The 19,531-nt window shown below is 53.6% G+C and overlaps 1 protein-coding gene across 2 annotated transcripts in view; it reads right to left on the reverse strand.

Annotated features, from left to right (window-relative positions):
• LINGO1 (leucine rich repeat and Ig domain containing 1) overlaps positions 1 to 19,531 on the reverse strand; it is a 214,037-nt gene that overhangs the window by 109,714 nt on the left and 84,792 nt on the right. For both annotated transcript variants that reach the window (XM_069558876.1, XM_069558874.1), the window contains exon 3: positions 18,374 to 18,417. The gene's annotated coding sequence lies outside the window, so the exon portion shown is untranslated. The remainder of the gene's footprint in view (positions 1 to 18,373; positions 18,418 to 19,531) is intronic.

Raw genomic sequence — 19,531 nt, forward strand, 5'->3', positions numbered from 1 at the left:
GGAAAATCCCATGTGCGGAGGAGCCTGGTAGGCTGCAGTCCATGCGGTTGCGAAGAGTCGGACATGACTGAGCGACTTCCCTTTCACTTTTCACTTTCATGCATTGGAGAAGGAAATGGCAACCCACTCCAGTGTTCTTGCCTGGAGAATTCCAGGGATGGCGGAGCCTGGTGGGCTGCCATCTATGGGGTCGCACTGAGTCGGACACAACTGAAGCGACTTAGCAGCAGCAGCAGCAGCAGCATTTACCTGGACCCCAGCACTGGCACCACCTCCTCCAGGAAGCCACCCCAGGCTGCTCTGATAGGTGCTGGGCTCCTCCCCACTTGCAGGCTGTGGTGCCCACTGGGTGTTGGAGGCGGGTGGGTCTGGGCACATGTGCCTGCTGCGTCACTGGTATCTCATGGTCAGTGGGTTGGGGGAGGAGAGTGTGTTCTGGTTGTGTGTGTTAAACAATTACAACAGCAAACATTTATCAATACACTGCACTTAATATGTACCAGGCACTTTATAGGCAACTAACCCATTTAATCTGTACAACAAAGTTATGAAGGAAGCGCTATTTTATCTCTGTTTTACAGATTGGGGAACTGAAGCTCAGAGAGGTTCAGTGACCTATCCAAGGTCACACAGCACTGAATGACAAAGCCAGAATTGCACCCAGGCAGAGTCGGTGTGCCTAACCTCCACCTGTACCATTCATCCTTGCAATGCAGATGTGGGTTCCCCGCTGTAGGTGCTTTCACAAGTCCTGCAGAGGGTCAGAAGCCATCCCAGGTGAACAGTGGCGGGGCCTCGTGACCCTGGAGACCAGGACACATACATAAACACTCTCACGCAGACTTCCATACGGATGCAGGCATTAGTGAACACGTGTACACCCATGCGCACAAAGGTGTGAAGAGCCATCCCTACCAGTCCCGTTGCCCAAGAGTCTCTCACCTCTCCTCTCCCCACGTCACCATGGGTGGGGCAGTCACAGGGGGAGTCGCAGACACTGCCCACCCCTGGTGTCAAATCTATCCTCGATGCTAAAATCAAATCCTGCTTGGTCCCTATGGTGAGATTTATTTATATTGGTGGAACCTGGAGGCTCAGAGAGGGTTGGACACTCCTTTTAGGTCACACAGCAAGTCAGAACAAAACTAGACTAGTGCCCAAGCCTAGAAAGCTCCCAACGAATGCATTTTCACACCATCCTGGGGTCCCCTCCACAATCTCTGATTCCAGACATCTCTATTTCTGCTTGCTTTGAACAGGACAGAAATAATCGAAGTGAAGAGAAGACAGAAGAGAAAGAGAGGAAACAGAGGCCAGAAGGAGACTCGGGAGAAGAGAGGAGAGGAGGGGAGCAGCAGGAAAGTCTGAGCAGTGAGCTGCAGGGGCCAGGCTCAGCTCCCCAGCCCTCTTTGCCCACCCGCCCCGCCGCCTGAAGCTGCCTGCTTCCGAGAGGAGCTCAGCGAGGCGGGGGTTAACTCTCTGCCGTGGAGCAGAAAATGAGGTTCCAGTTATTAGTTGATTTATTGCTCTGTCCTCAATCTGCGCTCAGGTCCTGGAAGGAAATGTTCCACTCGAAAGCATTAAGCGTCTTCAAAGAGCAGAGGCATTAAAAATTGAAATCATAAAATAGACGCGTAAATACAGTGGAGGTGAGAGGGGGGCAGCCCCCTAGGCAGGCTGAGGTGGGGGTGGCAGGCCCAGGTCCCAGTAGGCCTGTGGGGCCACCACACTCAGGCAGGAGTCAACTGTGTTTACAGGGGCGAGGGGCTGTTCCTGCCCAGAAGGGGCACCCCCGCCGTGGCTCACGTGCCTGAGACCCCTCCATTAGCATACCACGTCCTGGGTGGGGGGCAGGGAAATTGTCCTATCTTTGAAAACACATTCCCTCTCAGGAAGGGGAGAGCCCCGAGGCCTGTCAGATAATACTGGGAGAGAGACAGGAGAGGAGAGGCAGTACTGAGCTGATTTTTATCATAGCCAGTGTGTTGGCAAAGGCAGGGGCAGCCCTGGGAGGCTGGGGCAATCGCAGCTCCTCTGGCACCTGGCTGCCCTGTGGGAAGGGAGCCCCAGCAGACAGGCCCCCAGTCCCAGGCCCTCCTCCGTGTTGCTCAGACCCCACTGCACATCCAGGGCTTGGCTGGGCCATGTGGGGACCAGCCTACCCCCAGTCATGGCTGGGCCTCGGCAGGAATGGCCACGGAGGGTCCCTGCTCTGTCTTCAGCCCATCTGGGCAGCAGAGTCACCGGCCAGGTTATATAGCCCATGCTCTCTCCACAGAAGGGCAAGGGGGCCGGAAAGCCGCCAGCAGGATCTGAGCCCCACCTAGAAGGATAGCATCTCCAGTGTCCCCAGTGGGTCAGCTCCCGGCACGGTCCACAAACTCATGTACACACGCACCCCTGGGGCAGATTCTGCCACCGACAGCCTTTGTGATCCTGATCACAGAGGAATGGGAGGGGGCCCTTGATAGCAGAAATCTGAGTTCTGGGCTGGGGTCCTCCACGGACGTGCTGTGTGGCTCTGAGCCTGGCCTTGCTGTCTCTCAGCCTTGACTCCTCACCTCTGTTCTCCTGGTCCTATCTCACTCCCTTCCAGCTCAGCTTCCCTGGAGGTGAGAGACAGGTGTCACCCCCACCTCCACCTCTTCCTTCTCATCCTCTGTCCCTCCCTCACTTCATCTCTCATCCTTGTACATCAACAACCACCCCCATCTCATTAGGGACCCTCCCTGTGCCCCTTACCCTCCAGCTCACCCCACTTCCATACTCTCCCCACTCCCACCCACCAAGGCCAAGTGGGGGTCACCCCTCAGCTCACCCCTCAATTCTAGAACCACCCCTGGTCCAAGCACCTCTTTCCCCTATATATAATTTTTCTTAATTGGGAGCTCATCAATTATCCCTGTTTTCCAGAGGAAATAAACAGCAATTAGAGAAATAAGTGGTGTTTTTATTCTCCGGGATACTCAGCAGCACGGGGCCCCATCATCCCCACCCTAATGGCCAGCCCAGCCGCCTGCAAGGTCCACTCTCCCGCCTTCTCCCCACATCCATCCCCACATGTGTGTGAGCAAAGGGCCTGCCACCGGGCCACCCGGCAGCAGGTTGCCTCTTGGAATCTGTGTGAAGAACCATAAATCGCTGAGAAAGGGCCTCTTTCCCCATGCAACAGAAGGTTAGAGTGTTTAAAGAGAGCAGTGGAACTGTTTTTATTAATCAGAACTGCTATAAAGAAAGCATTTTAATTAACATAATTATCCCGATTGAGAAAAGCAGTCCTTACTCCATAGATACTTTTCAGACTAAAGATGCAAGCTGTCACAATCAGTCATAATTAAGTAAAGCGAGCCTTTTTTTTCCCTCTCGCTCCCTTCCCCTCTTGGGCAACTGCTCCTCCCTAGGTTAGATCTCAAAGTAGAGACAAGGCAGGTGTCACGCCTTCCACGGGTTCATACTCTCACAGCCCGGCTGCCTCTGGAGTTGCATTTCAGAGAGGGTGCGCCCCTGGTCAGTGGGCCCTGCACCATGACCCCCCCCCCATGCCTGACCTCAGAAGGTTCTCCCCACTTCCTCGGGAAGGAAGGAGACAGACCCATCTCCAGAGGCATCCACCTCAACACCCTGCTGGATGACAAGTCCTAGAGCATTGTTCCTCCCTGACACTGGTGGGGACTTTCCTGGGACAGCTGACCCAGAAGGAATAATGGAGGAGGACAGACAGCCAGTGGGCACCCCAGACCATCACCCTGGTCCAAGCCACCACCAGCTGCTCCCACCTGGATGCTCAACCTTCACCTCCTACCTCTCTAATCTATTCTTGACTCAAATTCAGACCATTTCGCCACATAACAGCTAGAAATCTGCTCATACCACAAATCTAAGTGTATAACTCCTCATTCCAACTTAAACCCCTTCTTGGGGACTTCCCTGGTGGTCGGTGGCTAAGATTTCAAGCTCCCAATGCAGGGAGCCCGGGTTTGATTCCTGGTCAGGGAACTAGATCCTGAATGCCACAACAAAGAACTAAGATCTAAGACCCAGCGCAGCCAAATAAATAAACAATAAATATTTAAAAAAAAATCTTCATGGACCTCACAGAGGCCTGGCCCTGCCCGCTTCAGCCACACCTCCCACCATACCTCCCCAGTGTTCTCCACTGCACCCACACTGGGCGTTTCCTCATCCTTCTCAGTTCACATGCTATGCCCTCTGCTTGTTGCCCTCATCCCTCCAGCCAGCACCGCCCACGCTCTCTGCCCTCCTGTTCATCCTGCAGTGCCTAGCTCACGTGTCACCCCCTCGGTGAAGCCCTCCTTGACCTCCAGACCTGATCCATCCCCTCTTAAACCCTCTCACAGCACTGCATCCCTGCCCCTTGCTAGTGTGTGCGTGGTGGCCTTACAACAGCGCTGTGATTCTTTTAGCTTTAGTTTCCTCTGTTCAACTATAAACTTCAGAAAGCAGCCAGACACTTTATTGTTTTGCTTTGTTTGACAGTATTCCTGTTTGTTCACTGCTGTGCCCATGATGGTGCTTGGCTTGTGGTAGGTACTTAAGAAATACTCATGGAAGGAAAGAAGGAAGAGAAGGAGAGGGAGGAGAAGAAAGTCCTGGCTCAGGGCACGCTCCGTAGACTGTCACAGCGCCTGTCAGATGAGGGCATTTCAAGGAATATATAAGGACTGCTGAGGGCATTTTGAGGAGGTAACGGGTCACCCCAACAAACTATGAAATGCCCTACCTCCCTCATCCCATCTCAGCATCATTGCCGTGCTGTGCTGTGTGCTAGTCTCTCAGTCATGTCTAACTCTGTGCGACACCATGGACTGTAGCCCACCAGGCTCCTCTGTCCATGGGATTCTCCAGGTAAGAATACCGGAGTGGGTTGCCATGCCCTCCTCCAGGAGATCTTCCCAATTCAGGATCAAACCCAGGTCTCCCTCATTGCAGGTGGATTCCTTACCATCTAAGCCACCAGGGAAGCCCTTGAATACTGGAGTGGGTAGCCTGTCCCATTTCCAGGGGAATCGTCCTGACCCAGGAATTGAACTGGGGTCTCCTACATTGCAGGAGGATTCTTTACCAGTTGAGCTACCAGGGAAGCCCCTCAGCATCATTACTCTCCTTTTACAGAACTGGACACTAAGGCCTAGAGAGGCAGGATCAAGGTTATGGTGAACCAGTGCAAGAGGCTGGGCCTGTCTCGGGCTCTGAGAATGTCTGTGGGACAACAAGGGAGGAGAGAGATACAGGAGTACCGTCTGTGGGTATAGTATTCCCCTCGGGCTTGAGGGATTGAGAACTGTTGGAGGATGTCTTAGGATGTGTGATCTTGGACTTCTCAGCCCATGTGAGCCTTAGCTTCTCCATCTGTGAAATGGGCAGTCTAGAACAGGTACCATCCTCTGCCTTCTACCCATGACCCCTACTCCCATTCAGCTGACATCTAACACCCCCAAAGCTTCAGACCCACCCTCCTCCTTCCCCTGAAGAGCCAGAGATACTGACAAACACACCTGCTCACCCAGGACGTGCCACCCTCCATGGCCACCCAGGGAGGGTGATGCTGGGACCCTGCTGCTACCCAAACCAACACCTGCAGTGTGACACGTGCGTAGTTGACACCACAGGCATATTTTACCCAGACATGCTGCTGTTTCCTCCCTGAAAAGGTGCTTATTTTTTAGTACCTCTTAAATAGGAGACGCAAAGTGTATTGTCAGCACTTTTTAAATGGCTTGTTAATGCCCCTGTAAAGCTCAGCGCTGGCCAGAGGAAACAGCTCACTCCTGGCCCTAGTGTGGCCCGAACTCCCTTGCAGTCTGCGCTCTGAGTAGCACCCGTGCTGAGCCCTGCTCTGGCATTGCCAGGAACTAGACAATTCCCAACAAAAATATGCCCAGATCCCTACTAAGGCCACAAGATTCAGTAACCCTTTGGGAATGGCTGGGAGCAGACTTGGACCCTGACTGGTAGAAAAACAGTGGAATGAGCATGGGCTTTGTAGTCAGGTGTCCTGGGTTTAAGCTCCTTCTTGGTCACTTACCAGCTGTGTGACCTAAATCCAGTTACCAAATCTCTCTGAGCCCCAAGTTTCCTCACCTATAAAACGGCAACGCTAACTCCTGCCTCAGGGCTTTTTTGAGGAGCGAATCAGGTAATAAAAACCAAGTGCTGACTAACATTAGATTTTCAAGGTATAATGGCTTCCCTGGTGGCTCAGATGGTAAGGAATCTGCCTGCAATGCGGGAGACCCGGGCTTGATTCCTGGGTGGAGAAGAGCCGCTGGAGAAAGGAACAGCTACCCACTCCAGTGTTCTTGCCTGGAAAATCCCACAGACAGAGGAGCCTGGCAGGCTACAGTCCATGGGGTCGCAGAGTCAGACACGACTGAGTGACTAACACTGTCCCTTTCTTTCAATGGCATTATGGTTATGTTTTTTAAAGAGTCCTTACCTTTTAGAGATATACCCTGAAACATTTATGGATAAAATTATACGATGTCAAAATAACCTAGTGGTGGCGGGGAGTGGGTGGGTACGGAGGAAACCAGTCTGGTCCTGAGTCCACGCTCCCTGATGAGTATGTGGGGTTCAGTAGCCCCTCCACTTTCAGACAGGCTGACATTTTCACACGGAACCATCACATAGGCATCCAGCCAGCACGTGTTCATTAAATCCAGGGGTGTGCTCTCCCAGCCACTGAAGCCTTGGACCCCTTGCACAGCAAGGGCCAGCAAGACAACATAAAACACCAGGAAGGAGCGTGGGGTGGGGAGCTGAACCTTCACAGGGGCACCCCCAGAGGCTCCTGCCATCCACAGAAGGGGAGACAGACAGGTGAGGGGTCCCAATAATCCAGAGACGGGATACCCTGGGAGTCAGGCAGCCTCTGTTTAAGGGACCCAGGGACCACGGCTTTCCCTCTCTGAGCTCCAGGTTCCCATCATCATAAGGGGGTGGTAACACCCCACCCCACTTGACCTGTCTGACCTGCCCAGGGTAGCAGGGGCCCAGCCTGAGGCAGGTGCTTAATCACTCTTGGACTGGCCCCGCCTTCCTCAGCAAATTTAAATACAACCACCTTTAGCTACTGAAGCCTGGGGTGGGCAGGCCACCTTCCTACTGGGTACAGTGATGCAGACCTGATAAGAGCCATCTCGCTCTCAGGAAGCGCCCAGGGATAATGTCATTTTGTAAACTACACTGCACCCTGCAAAGCCTCAGGAAACAGGGCTGAGATGACTCTAGGACTAGGGGAAAAAGGGACTTGGTGCAGGAAAAAGGCAAGAGTAATACAGTAGTCATGTACCTATGTGAGAGCTGGATCATAAAGAAGGCTGAGTGCTACAGAATTGATGCTTTCAAACTGTGGTGCTGGAGAAGACTCTTGAGAGTTCCTTGGACTGCAAGAAGAGCAAACCAGTGAATCCTAAAGGAAATCAGCCCTGAATGTTCATTGGAAGGACTGATGCTGAAGCTGAAGCTCCAATACTTCTGCCACCTGATGTGAAGAGCTGACTCACTGAAAAAGACCCTGATGCTGGGAAAGATTGAAAGCAGGAAGAGAGGGGGTGACAGAGGATGAGATGGTTGGATGGCATCACCCACTCCATGAACATGAGTTTGAGCAAACTGGGAGATTGTGAAGGAAGGGGAAACCTGGCATGCTGCAATCCATGGGGTGGCAAACAGTCCGACAGGACTTAGCGACTGAACAACACCAACAATAACAATAGCAGCAGCAACAACGATAGGGCCTGACTCACTGGCACCGGGTCACAGGCTTCACCTGCACCTCTCCGACCCGCCCCCCGCCCCGTACCATTCTCCCCACTGGAGCCGAGGAAATCGAGGTGTGGAAGATGTTACAGCAAGAGCGGGCCGAGCCAAGCCTGAACCTGCCACCCAAGCCCAAAGGCCAAGAGGGCGAGATGACGCTGGGGACACGCGATCACCCCAACGGGCCATCAGCGAAAAGTGCCCAGGCCGGGAGCCTGTGGCCCCACTGAAGCCAGCCCTCTCCAGGCCTCCGTCTCTTCACCTGTGAAATGGGGCCAGGGAGACCCCAGCCCCACCTAGCGGGCACGAGGGGAAGGCGGCACGGGTTGGAGAGGAGGCCATATCTCGAAGGTTCCTGAGGGAGCCGAGGCGGCTGTGAGGTAAGTCGGGGCGCGGGGGCGGGAGGCGAGGGAACGAGACGGATCTCTCTCAGGCTCGGGCGCTGTGATATTTTCCCCGGGTTATATTTTTAGATGGACTACTTTCTGGCCCCTCCCCCTGCCTCAGTAGGAGGAAGAACACCGAAATAGCTGGGTGTGCGTGTCTGAGCAGCTATATATAGTGGGCACACACCCTCACCCAGGGCTTCTCCCACTCACTGCCCCCAGAGCTGGAGCCGGGCGGGGACGGTGCCCTCCTCTTGCCCAGGGGCCACGGAGTCTGCTCGACTGCCCTGGCTCCCTCCAGGCACACCCCTCACCCCGGGACATGCCTGTGCACATGTACACACAGCCAGACACACATCCCCAGTGGCTGCCGGCTCGGACCCGTCTCAGGGGGTCATTGGAGAAGGCCCAGAGCAACCGGCAAGCCCCCTCCCTGGGAGGGTGGGTTGGATGAGAAGAGTAAGCAGATGATTTCCAAAAACCTAAGTGTAATTCTCTCGGCCTGGGGTTTGCTGGTCTACACACCGCCATCAGGCTCCTTTCTTGGACTTGTCAAATCTTTAGACTCTGTCACTTAGCATCCTTAGCGGAAGATACATCTGAAGTCAAACACATTCCCCCAAACACGTCCATCTGAGTTCTGAAGTTTGGATGGGGAAACTGAGAGCTGAAGCTCAGCAGCCAGTCAGAGCCACTGGCAAGCTTCAAGCTCACCTCTCTGAACTCAGCTACATCATCAGTGGAGTGGGGCTACGGCAGGCTGGCTCCCACCTCATGGGCTACTGTGAGGCGTGAATGGAGTGAGGCACATGAAGCCACCATTCTATAATGAGAAAGGGGCCATGAGCTCCCAAGGGCCAGGAAGAAACCCACAGTCTCCCTTGGCCAGAGGCCCAGTGGGCCGGGCTCCAGCCTCATGGCCAGGGACTGGTCCATTCCCACCCCACATCCTAGCCTGGCAGGTCTCCACCTAGCCCACAGCAGGTGCTTCCCAGATGCACGTGGACCTGGTTACCACCTACCCTAGGAGAGCCTGAGATGACATCCTGGCCTCCTCTCTGCCCTCCCACTGGTCACATAAGCCATGGTAGAGGGTCAGGGTAGGAGGATTCACCCTCAGGACCACCCCCCTCCAGATAGTGGGGCTCCTTCTCAGTGTCTGAGGCTGATCTGGGTGTACCCAGTCCAGAGGCAGGCCTCACTGGACTTAACTGATTTCTTGTGCCAGGACCTAAGCAGGACAAAGAGCCCTGGATGGGGAATTCAGTGACTGGAGGCTGAGTCCTGGATCAGCCATGTGCACTTGGGGGTATCAGATTCCCCATCTACACAGGGCAGGGAGTGGACTCGTGGCCTTTGGGAACCTTGGGATCACAGTCCACTCTGAGCACAACTGACTTCCCACAGAGAGACTTACAGCCATCATCTTGCTGAACCCTCAAAATTCCCCTAAGGGAAGGAAACAATGGTCATTTTTCAGATAAAGAAACTGAGGCCCAGGGAGGGGAAAAGGCCTGGCTGGGTCACACAGAAAGCTGGTGGCTCCATGGGCAGCCTTATCAGAAGCGGAGCCTGCACCACCAAGCCTGGGGAAGCCAGGACACCTGGGATGCCTGTGCTAAACCACTGGCTAGCAAAATTCCCGACCATGTGCCAACGAGGGTGTGTGAGCCGGCTCCAGCATGGATGGCACTGCTACAATGTGTGTGAAAGCGCCCTGTCCCCTTCTTATACCCATCTTCTAGTCATTGTGCCCAGGTTCAGAACTTCATTCTTCTATCTCTAAGATTCCGTTTGGTTTGGTGGGTTTTTAGCACAGAACTTCCAAGGTGAGAATTGTCTTTTGCTGGCAAATGTGGGATTGTGTGCCTTCACTAAGCCATCAGAAGATTGGGGCAGAATGAGGCCAAGGCCCTAAATACCCCCCCGGGGACCTTCTTTCCACAAACCAATATCTGCCATGGACTCCTTGTGTCTCTGATCCTGTCCTTTTCTCCTGAGTACACTGCGCCCATATCTGTCCCATCACAGAGCCCCAGAATTCACCCAGAGGCCCCAGCAGCCCTGGAGATGGGTGGGAAAGAAGCCTGCATCCCTGCAGGGACGCACACCACCCCAGTGGGGCCATGGGTACCTGCCCTGCCTAACTGGGCCTGGGTACAGCAGAACCCAAAGAGGTGACGAGGAGGGACTCACGGCCAGGGCAACAGCCATCCCCCAGGTAGAAAGGACGTGGGTCTGATGGACCTGGATATATAGATATTGCATAGGAAAGAGTTAGCTTGCAGTTGCTTCATCCTGCATTAAGTTTCTGGATGGAAAGTGAAGGTGTTAGTTGCTCAGTCAAGTCCAACACTTTGTAACCCCACAGACCATAGCCCACCAGGCTCCTTTGTCCATGGGATTCTCCAGGCAAGAATATTGTAGTGGGTAGCCATTCCCTTCTCCAGGGGATCTTCATGACCCAAGGACTGAACCCAGGACTCCTGCGTTTCAGGCAGTTCTTTACCACCTGAGCCACCTGGATATCCACATGCAAAAAAAAAAAAAAAAGGGAGTTGGACCCTTAAGGTACACCATATACAAAAATTAACTCAAAGTGGATTAAAAATCTAAATGTAAGCCCTGAAACTATGAAACTCTAAGAGGAAAACATAAGGGGAAAGCTGTATGACATTGGACCTGGCAATGACTTCTTGAATATAACACCAAATGCACAGGCAACAGAAGTGAAAATAGACATATGAGGCTACTTCAAACTTTAAAACTTCTGCATGTCAAAGGAAACAAAGTGAAAGGGCAACCTATTGAATGGGAGAGAACACTTGCGTATTACATATCTGGTAAGGGGTTAAGATCTAGACTAAAGAATTCCCAGAACTCAACATCAAAAACCAAATAATCCAATCAAAAAGTGAGCGAAGGACTTGAATAGACATTTCTCCAAAGAAGATACACAAATGGGGAAATGAGGAGGCCCCTCAGACTGAGCCTCTTCAGAGATGACCCCCGGGGTCAAGGCCATTTCTCCTCCCTCAAACTAGGCCCACTTCCCCTCTACCCCTGGCTGCCCCTCTCCATCCCAGTCCAGCCAGGCCTGGTGGTGATAGATTCTACCACAGTGCAAGCATTTCAGGCAGCTGCCTTCTCCCGCCCCCAGCAGTGTGATTAATGCTCAACCTGCCAAGAGCCCATTCATCATAGCCACGCCATAGCCCCACAAGCCCAGGGCAGGTGGGCTGCACTGGGGCCTGCCTGAGTCCTGACCCTCAGAGTTCCCAGCTTCTCGCCAGAGACCAAAGCCTCACTGAGGGCCAGGGCCTGAGTGATGGGCACATCTGGAGCTGGGCTTTCTAAAGCCCTCACCACCTCACTCCTGCCCCTTCCTTTCAGCCTCCAGGGAGGGACGTCCAGCGGTGGCTCTAGGGGATCAGACAGAGCTAATAGGAACCTATCTTGTCTACTCCCTCCCAGCTATGTGGCCTTGCAGGCCTAATCTTCTCTGAGGCCCTGTTTCTTCATGGGTAATATGAGTGTCACGTTACTCCCTCACCAGCCCACCGGCTGGGTCAAATGCTTGGAATATAATGGAAGTGTAATAAACAGTGGGCCCCACCCCTTTCTCTTGAATCCAGAGCGCCTGAGTTCAAATCCCCATTTGGCCACTTATGAGTTGTGTTACACTGGGCAAGTTACTTAACCTTTCTGTTTTCATTTCTTCTTCTGTGAAACGGCCTCATGGGTTGTGGTGAGGATTAAATAAATAAAGATTTGTAAAATGCCTAGAACAGCGCCAGGCACACAGCAGGCACTTAGAAAGCATCACTCTGTAATTGGTATGCTGTTGGTGTCCTGTTTCACAGGCTGCTTTGCGGGGTTGGACATGGCTGAGTATAAGCAAGATTCTGCAAACTGGAGATCCCATCCTCTGTGACTGCTGAACATCCCTTCCCTTTAACCTTTCTTCCCTGCCCCACTTTATGGAGACATCCATCCCTCAAGAGCCCAGGAAGCACTGGGAAGGTGGCAGGGGAGACTCTGTCCTGCCTCTGAGCACCTCAGGAGCCACTGATGAGGTGGGCATAGGGCAGCCCCAAGAGGCTGAGCAGGCTCAGGGCTGAGAGCCAGGAATCCAGGCATAGGGAACTGTGGCTGGTACTCAGGCAAGGAAGAGACACTGGAAGTTCTTGAGGCAGGCAGGCACAGGTGGCCTCAGACCCATTGTGTCCACGATCTAATGTGCCCAGAACCTTTTCTTCCTGTTGCATCCTATTTTTCCTGCCCTGGATTATGTCTCTTAGTATGCTTGGAAGTCTTCTCAAATATTTGATAGAATAAAGTGGGTATAAATATATAATAGGTAACACGTAAATTGGAAAAAAAACAAAACAAAAACCTTTCTCCCATCACACCCGCAGGTCCTCTTTGGGTCGTGGGAAACTCAGGGGCTGAAGTCTGGAGAAGGGGAGTTTGGGGATGGGGACTGGGGGTGGAAGTTGTGGCAGTCTCCAGCCCTGCCCCTCTTTGCTCTGGTCTCTAGTTGCACACAGGAGCTGGGAGGGTCCTGTTCTCATCCTAGAACATTCCACAGCCCTGCTAATAACCACATTGATATCTGTGACTGGAATTTGTTGAGCGCCTACTATGTGAAAAGCCTCACTCTTGGTGGGCTCATGAGCACTCCAGCTGATCCTCCAACAGCTCTGCAAGTTGGGTTATACTATCATTCTCCCTTCTCCAGGTGAGAAGACTGAGGCGCAGAGGGCTCAAGTAACATGTCAACAGTCACACAGCTGTAAGTACCAGAGCTGAGATGCACAGCAGGCTTTCTGATGCCACAGCCCAGGTTGTTAACAACTACCTGTACTAAAAAGGCCATGTCACTGCAGCACTATTTACAATAGCCAGAACACAGAAGCAGCCTAAATGCTCATCAGCAGAGGAATGGATAAAGATGTGGCGCATATATACAGCTGAATACTACTCAGCCAAAAAAAAAAAAAAAGAGAAACTATGTCATTTGCAGAGATGTGGATGGGCCTTGAGTCTGTCATACATAGTGAAGTAAGTCAGAAAAAGAAAAACAAACATTCTACATTAACACATATAGGTAGACTCTAGAAAAATGGTCTAGATGATCTTATTTGCAAAGTGGAGGTAGAGTCACAGACACAGAGAACGAATGTGTGGACACCAAGGGGGAAGGGCTGGTGGGATGAACAGGGAGATTGGGATCGACAGAGAGACACGGTGATGTGCAAAATAGATGAGTAACGAGAGCCTACTGTATAGCACGGGGAGCTCTACTCAGTGCTCTGTGACCTAAACGGAAAGGAAATCCAAAACCAAGGGGATACATGCATTGTTGTTCAGCCGCTCAGTGGTGTCTGACTCTTTGTGACCCCATGGATGGTATACCTATAGATCGCACACACATACCTTATTACCCCATGGATACCTGTATATATATGGCTGATTCGCTTTGTCGTACAGAAGTGTAAAGCAACTATACTCCAAAAAATATTTTAAAAATAAAATGGTATAAATAAATAATAAAAAGGATATATGAATTCCCTGGTGGCCTAGTGGTTATGATTCAGTGTTCTCACTGCCATGGCCCAGGTTCAATCCCTGGTTGGGGAACTGAAATCCCACAAACCATGCGGTGGGGCAAAAAAAATAAATAAAAAGCTGAAAAAAGACATGAGACTGGGTGCGGTGCTGGGGGCTCAACAAGACGTCCCTGAGACCAAGAGTCCAGCCCCGGCCCCCCACCCACCCGTGCAGGGGCCGACCCTGCCTCCCTGACTTTCTGTGTCTGCACTGAACCAGGCTTTCTCCTCCCCTCCAGCTGTGTTAACAGGCATGAGCCTGGGGAGGGCGGCTAGGTTAGGATGCATTCACTCCACAAGTAGCAGGGCAGGAGGTGAGCAAGCACTGTGAGGTAGCAAGCCGGGGGATAAAGGCCTGACTTTTCACCAGAGTGGCCTGAGCCCCTTCTGAACCTCAGCTTCCACATCTATAAGAACAGTCAGAACCTGCTGGCAGGCTAGTTGAGGTGGTGCGTATCAGAGGCCTCCCTGGGGCCTGGCCCACAGGGCTGGGCAGGATCCTGACTCCCTAAGCTTTACAGGCTCTCCCAGGACTGCCCACGAGCAAAACCAGAGGTGGGCCCCACCAGGTCAGAACCTTACCCCACAACTGCCTAGTCACTACACCTTCTCTGCCTCAATTTCTTCAGCAGTAAAATGCATACAATAGAATTATCACTAACCCAAGCCTGGAATACAACATCTCAGTCAGTAATTATTTTTATTATCCTGGGGTACCTCTAGTCCACACTAGAAATCCCCTCTTCCTGGTTGAGGGATTGGACAGAGTCATGTGTAGAACAGGGTTAGGTGCCAGGCACCAGGCTCCAGTGTGAAAGCTGCCCCCCCCGGATGCCAATTCCACAGGAGGTGGCAGAGGGCCACCCAGCTGCCCCAGTCTCCCAGAAGCGTCCAGCCGAACAGGGAGGACATGGACACATAGTCACACATGCACACCCAGGACCACACATGACCACTGCCCAGAACAGCCAGAGCCTGGCACGGCAACCCCACCGGGTCCTGGTGCCCTGCAGGCCCCCCAGGACATAGGCCACAGTGGGGTTCAATCCACCTCTGCCTCTTCTGTGACTTGGGTCAACTCACTCTCTCTATATGGGCCTCCGTTTTGTATATGGAAACAGAGCTAGCGATAGCCCTCTCCTCTATGAGGGCTGAACGAGGTTACGTGTGTGAAAACTGTGCCAGATGCCCGGCAGGTGGCATGTGCCAGTTCTTTCTCTTCCCCTCTTTCCTCCCTGCCTCCCACCTCCACCGGCCCTGCCTTTCAGGCCATCCCCAGCATTACAGCTGCTGCCTCCCTGCACCCCGTTTAAAGCAGCCTCTCTATCTCCTCGCAACTTGATGTCACTCCTCTGTGCCCACCTCCACCCTAGCGGCTGAAAGCACCAATCACCAAAGCAGGGACAAGCTCCCTTAAACCCAGCAGTGCCCCTGGCAGCCTTCAGTAATTGATACCCAGAGGAGGACAGCAGAGCTGCCTTCCCACCACCACAACCGCAGGGGCCGGAGTACAGAGACTCAAATACCACTGGCTTCAGCCGCAGCTGACTCAGCTGCCCACCCACCCGTAAGAGTAACCAGCCATCAATCCTGGCAATCCCAGTAGCTCCATGGACGGGGCCCTTGCCACGTGCCAGGCCATGTTTAAAAGCTTCTCACGCACCATCTTATCCAACATCCCCACGAGGAAGTGGCTGTTGCGCCCGTGGTACAGATGAGGAAACTGAAGAACAGAGAAACTAGGAAACTTGCTCAAAGTCACACAGCTCACAAATAGTGACACTATGAACCCAGATGATCTGGCTTCGAACGTGGGCTCTTAACTCTATACTTTTCTGCTAAGTTTATCCCCAAGCACTATAAAAATGCCCACGACTGAAGGCCTGGTAGGGAGAGGGGAGAGGGCCATGGGGTCTCCCTTCTGTGCTGAACTAACAGAGGTGAAAACGAAGGAAACAGAGACACTCAGACTTCTGAAAGCTGAAAATTACATCCCCAGGAATAGGATGTCAATTAGGGCACAGGCCTGACACCCAGCCCCATCAGTCCCCTGTTTTAGAAATGAGGGCAGTCACAGCTTGGGTCCACATCTCAGACCCACACCAAAAGTCAAGCCGGTGAATAATGGCAGGTGTGATGGAGAGGGGGTGGGTGTATGGCAAGCCTACCTGTCCAGGCCAGAGCCTTTCCCTAGGCCTCCTGGGCTCTGCTGGGTGGACCCAGGCCCCTTCTGGAGCAGCCCTCACCTTTCTGGTCCCCTCAGATGCCCACGTGTGGCTTCACGTGGGGCAGAGCACTGACTGAGGCTGGCCACCACCCGCGCCCAGCCTTGAGTACAGATGGAGCCCGTGCCCGGGTGTGACCCGCGGCTCCCCCTTCTGCCCCTGGACAGATGCTGCTGTAACCGTGGCTCCCAGATTTGCATAATGCCTCCCTGCCAGGCTCCCCATGCCCCGCCCCCCCATGTGGGCACTGTTCCAGCACAGGTTTCTTCTCTTCCAAAGATTCCTCAGGCCATGCCACAGGTCATAAATAGTCAACCGGCATCAGATGCCAGTTCCAGGTGTGCCGATGACATCCCTTCAGACTTCTGCGGTCAGCCCCGCGGGTCTGAACCTGCCCCTTCCTGATTCTACCCCTAAGCAGCATCCCTATAGCTGAAGTCCATGTCTGAAACAAGTGCCTGGCTTGCTCTCACTCAACCAAGTGGGGCTGGAGCCCACTCGGCCACCCAGGGGATGGCGAACTGCAGAGAGCAGCTAAGGGCAGGGACTTGTGGGGTAGCTTCTAAGAGGGGCACACTCTAAGCAGAGGGGCTTAGTGTGCAGACACAGAGGAGAGGAAAGAGGGGTGTGCCACAGAGAGGGAGCCCAAGAGACCAGTCAAGTGGCTTCATTGTGCAGCCCTGCTGATTGTGGCCCCCTGTTCCAGACGGGAGTTCAGCTCCCACACCGCATGTCATGGCTTCTCTGGAGGGCAGACCCCAGCTCCTGGGGACCTGGCCAGGAGGCATGGTGGCCGAGAGTGTGGCCTCCATTCCTCTCCCCTTGGGAGGCCCCAAACTGGGAGGCAATGTGTGCAGTAGCTGGGGGTGATGTGCAGACTGTAGAACTTGGAGAGAGAACCTGAGCCAGATCCTAGCTTGGCCAACAGGGCCCTGTCCCCACCTCCCCGCCTTGGCATTTCCACCTCTAGGAAGGGAACAAACTGCTCCTGCTCACAAGTTGTTGTTAAGATTAATGAGCTAATTAAAGTGTGAAAAATGTTTCTTGTAGACTTGAAAGAGGTGGCCAATCATGGCAAATTAATAACAATTAACACCCCTCCTCCAGGCAGTCTCCCTGGACTGGGTTCATTGGGCAGAGTTTTTCCTCGCAAGAACGGCAGGAAGTCTGCGCTGGCCTTTGCAGGGGTGTCCGAGTTCTCCTCTGTTCCCCAGAGTCCTGCAGACTCTTCCCAATAACCAGACCCACCCCTTGCCTGACCCTAGGCTCTGTGCTCACAGAACTCAGTCCTAGAGGCAAGAATAACTGATGTGCCTTTTAACACATCCTGAGCATCAGCTGTGTTCTAGGCTCCGTAGCAAGCCTTCTCTATACAACACAATGCCCTGAAGGATGCACTGTGGGGGGCCCCTTACACAGATGGGGAAATGCGGAAGAGTCACAGAGACAAGGGGGGAAGCCAGGATTCCAAATGGTTATCCCAGTGAACCCCCACCCTGTGCGTGCAGCAAGGCTAGACTGTCAGATGAGGGTAGAGGACCAGGGAACCCTACCCTCAGGTCCCCCACTGCTCCCCACTGGCTGCTGCTATTGCTGTGAAAGGTCTGTGGGGGATGGTGCCACCTCCCCCCCTTCACACTCCTCCGCTCCCTCCCTTGCATGGAGGCGAGACTGACTCAGCAGACACCCTGGGGCCCCTGACGCCAAATTAGAGCCAGAGGCCTCCTAGAAATCATCCACTCAGCAAAGCCTCCTTGGAGCTGAAGTCCGAGGAGACACAAGAAACTGGGGGGAGGGGAGGGAAAGCGTCTGCTCTGCCCAGACTGTCCATGCAGCCCCTCATCAAACAGCATTCTCCAGGCCCCAGAACGCTGTCCTCCAAATGCTTATTCATTGCAGAGCACAGCCAGGCCCCCAAAGCCTGAGCTCGACCACCCAGAGCACCCACAGCCTAACTCATGCCCTGGCTTGTCCCCCACAGGCAGGCCCACAGCCCTGCCCCCTGCTCAGTGAGGGACCTCCAGGGTCCCCGAGCCCCACTCCTGACTGGTTCCTAGGCCAGCAGCTCCCAAACCCCAGCAGCTGCTTCCCAGCATCAGTAAGCCTCACCCCATCCGACCTAGGAACCACTCTCCTCTCTTCTTCCCTGAAAGCTGATCCCAAACCCCTTCTGCATTCTGCAACTCAGAAGCACCCCCAGGATCATGGCTGGAGGAGGACAGGGGCTCCGGGAGACGGAAGACGAGAAAGAAAGAAAAGACAGCAGAGAGGGCCAAGCAGAGGGAGACAACTCCCCTGGAACCTGCTCCGCACACATTTCACCCTCTGGTCTTCCCCTCATCCACCACCCCAGACATCCACTGCTTACCTCTAGGGGGTGGAAGCAGGCTCAGGGACTCTTCAGAGGGACACCTGCAGAGAGGCAGCAGAGAAGGGGTGAGAGCACAGTCAGATGGAGACCTGCAGACTCTTCACCCACAGGACCGTCTGGAGATCCAGCCCACCAAGCCTCTGCCCACAGCCCAGGACAGAGGGAGCGGGAGACTGGGCAGCCCAGGGGTGCCAGACTCACTGCACAGAGTTAAGAATGCCCTTTTCTGTAAGTCAAGTACCCTGCTGCAGCCGGCTGCGGAGGGGCCTCCAGAGAGACAGAGTTATCCCGGAGGGTTCCTGCTGCATGCCCGAGCTCCACGTGGGCCCTGAGGGACGCACACGGAAGCAGAGAGCAGCTGTCCCCTCCTACCTGTACCTGTGGGTTCTCTGGCCCCTGGACACACAGGATTGAACCTCAGATTCTCCCTCCTGGGGTCAGATGTGGTGGCCAGAGGGAGCACCCAAGCCCTTTCTTTCACCTCGAAGTGGGACCTTGACCCGGTCATCTCATCTTTGTCACCAGTTTACCCCACAACCCTGAGCAGTCCCACTCCCCTCACTGGGCCTTGTCTTCCCCATTAATACCAGTCGGTGAATCAGAGGTGCCTGGAGGGCCTGTCAAAACACGATGTGCTGGGCCCCCACCCCCAGAGTTTCTGATTTCAGCAGGTCCAGGACGGGGCCTGAGAATCAGCATTTCCAAGGAGCTCCCAGGTGATGCTGATGCTGCCATTGGGGGATCACACTGAGAACTGCTCGTCTAGTTGTGTCTGGCCTGCAAAGTGCATAGTCCACACCTTCAAGGAGTTCACAGGCTAACCGAGACCACACGTATGTGCACACACCACTGACTCAAGGAGTGTGGAAATGTGGCTTATAGGTCTACTAGGTTTGGGCTATGGGCCAGTGGAGTCATGTAAGGCTTCCTGGAGGAGAGAAAGGCCTAATTTACCTTTCGTTACATATTGTAGTCTTATTCCTATACAAGTAATAGGAATTACTTGTTTTATTGCACTTTATAGTTATTGTTTTTACAAATGAAAGGTTTGTGCCAACCCTGCATTGAGTAAGTCTATCAGCACCATTTTTCCAACAGCATTTGCTTGCTTCATGCCTCTGTGTCACTTTTTGGTAATTCTTGCAATAGTTGAAA

This window comes from Ovis canadensis, chromosome 18 (genome assembly GCF_042477335.2).
Source record: "Ovis canadensis isolate MfBH-ARS-UI-01 breed Bighorn chromosome 18, ARS-UI_OviCan_v2, whole genome shotgun sequence".
NCBI lineage: Eukaryota > Metazoa > Chordata > Mammalia > Artiodactyla > Bovidae > Ovis > Ovis canadensis.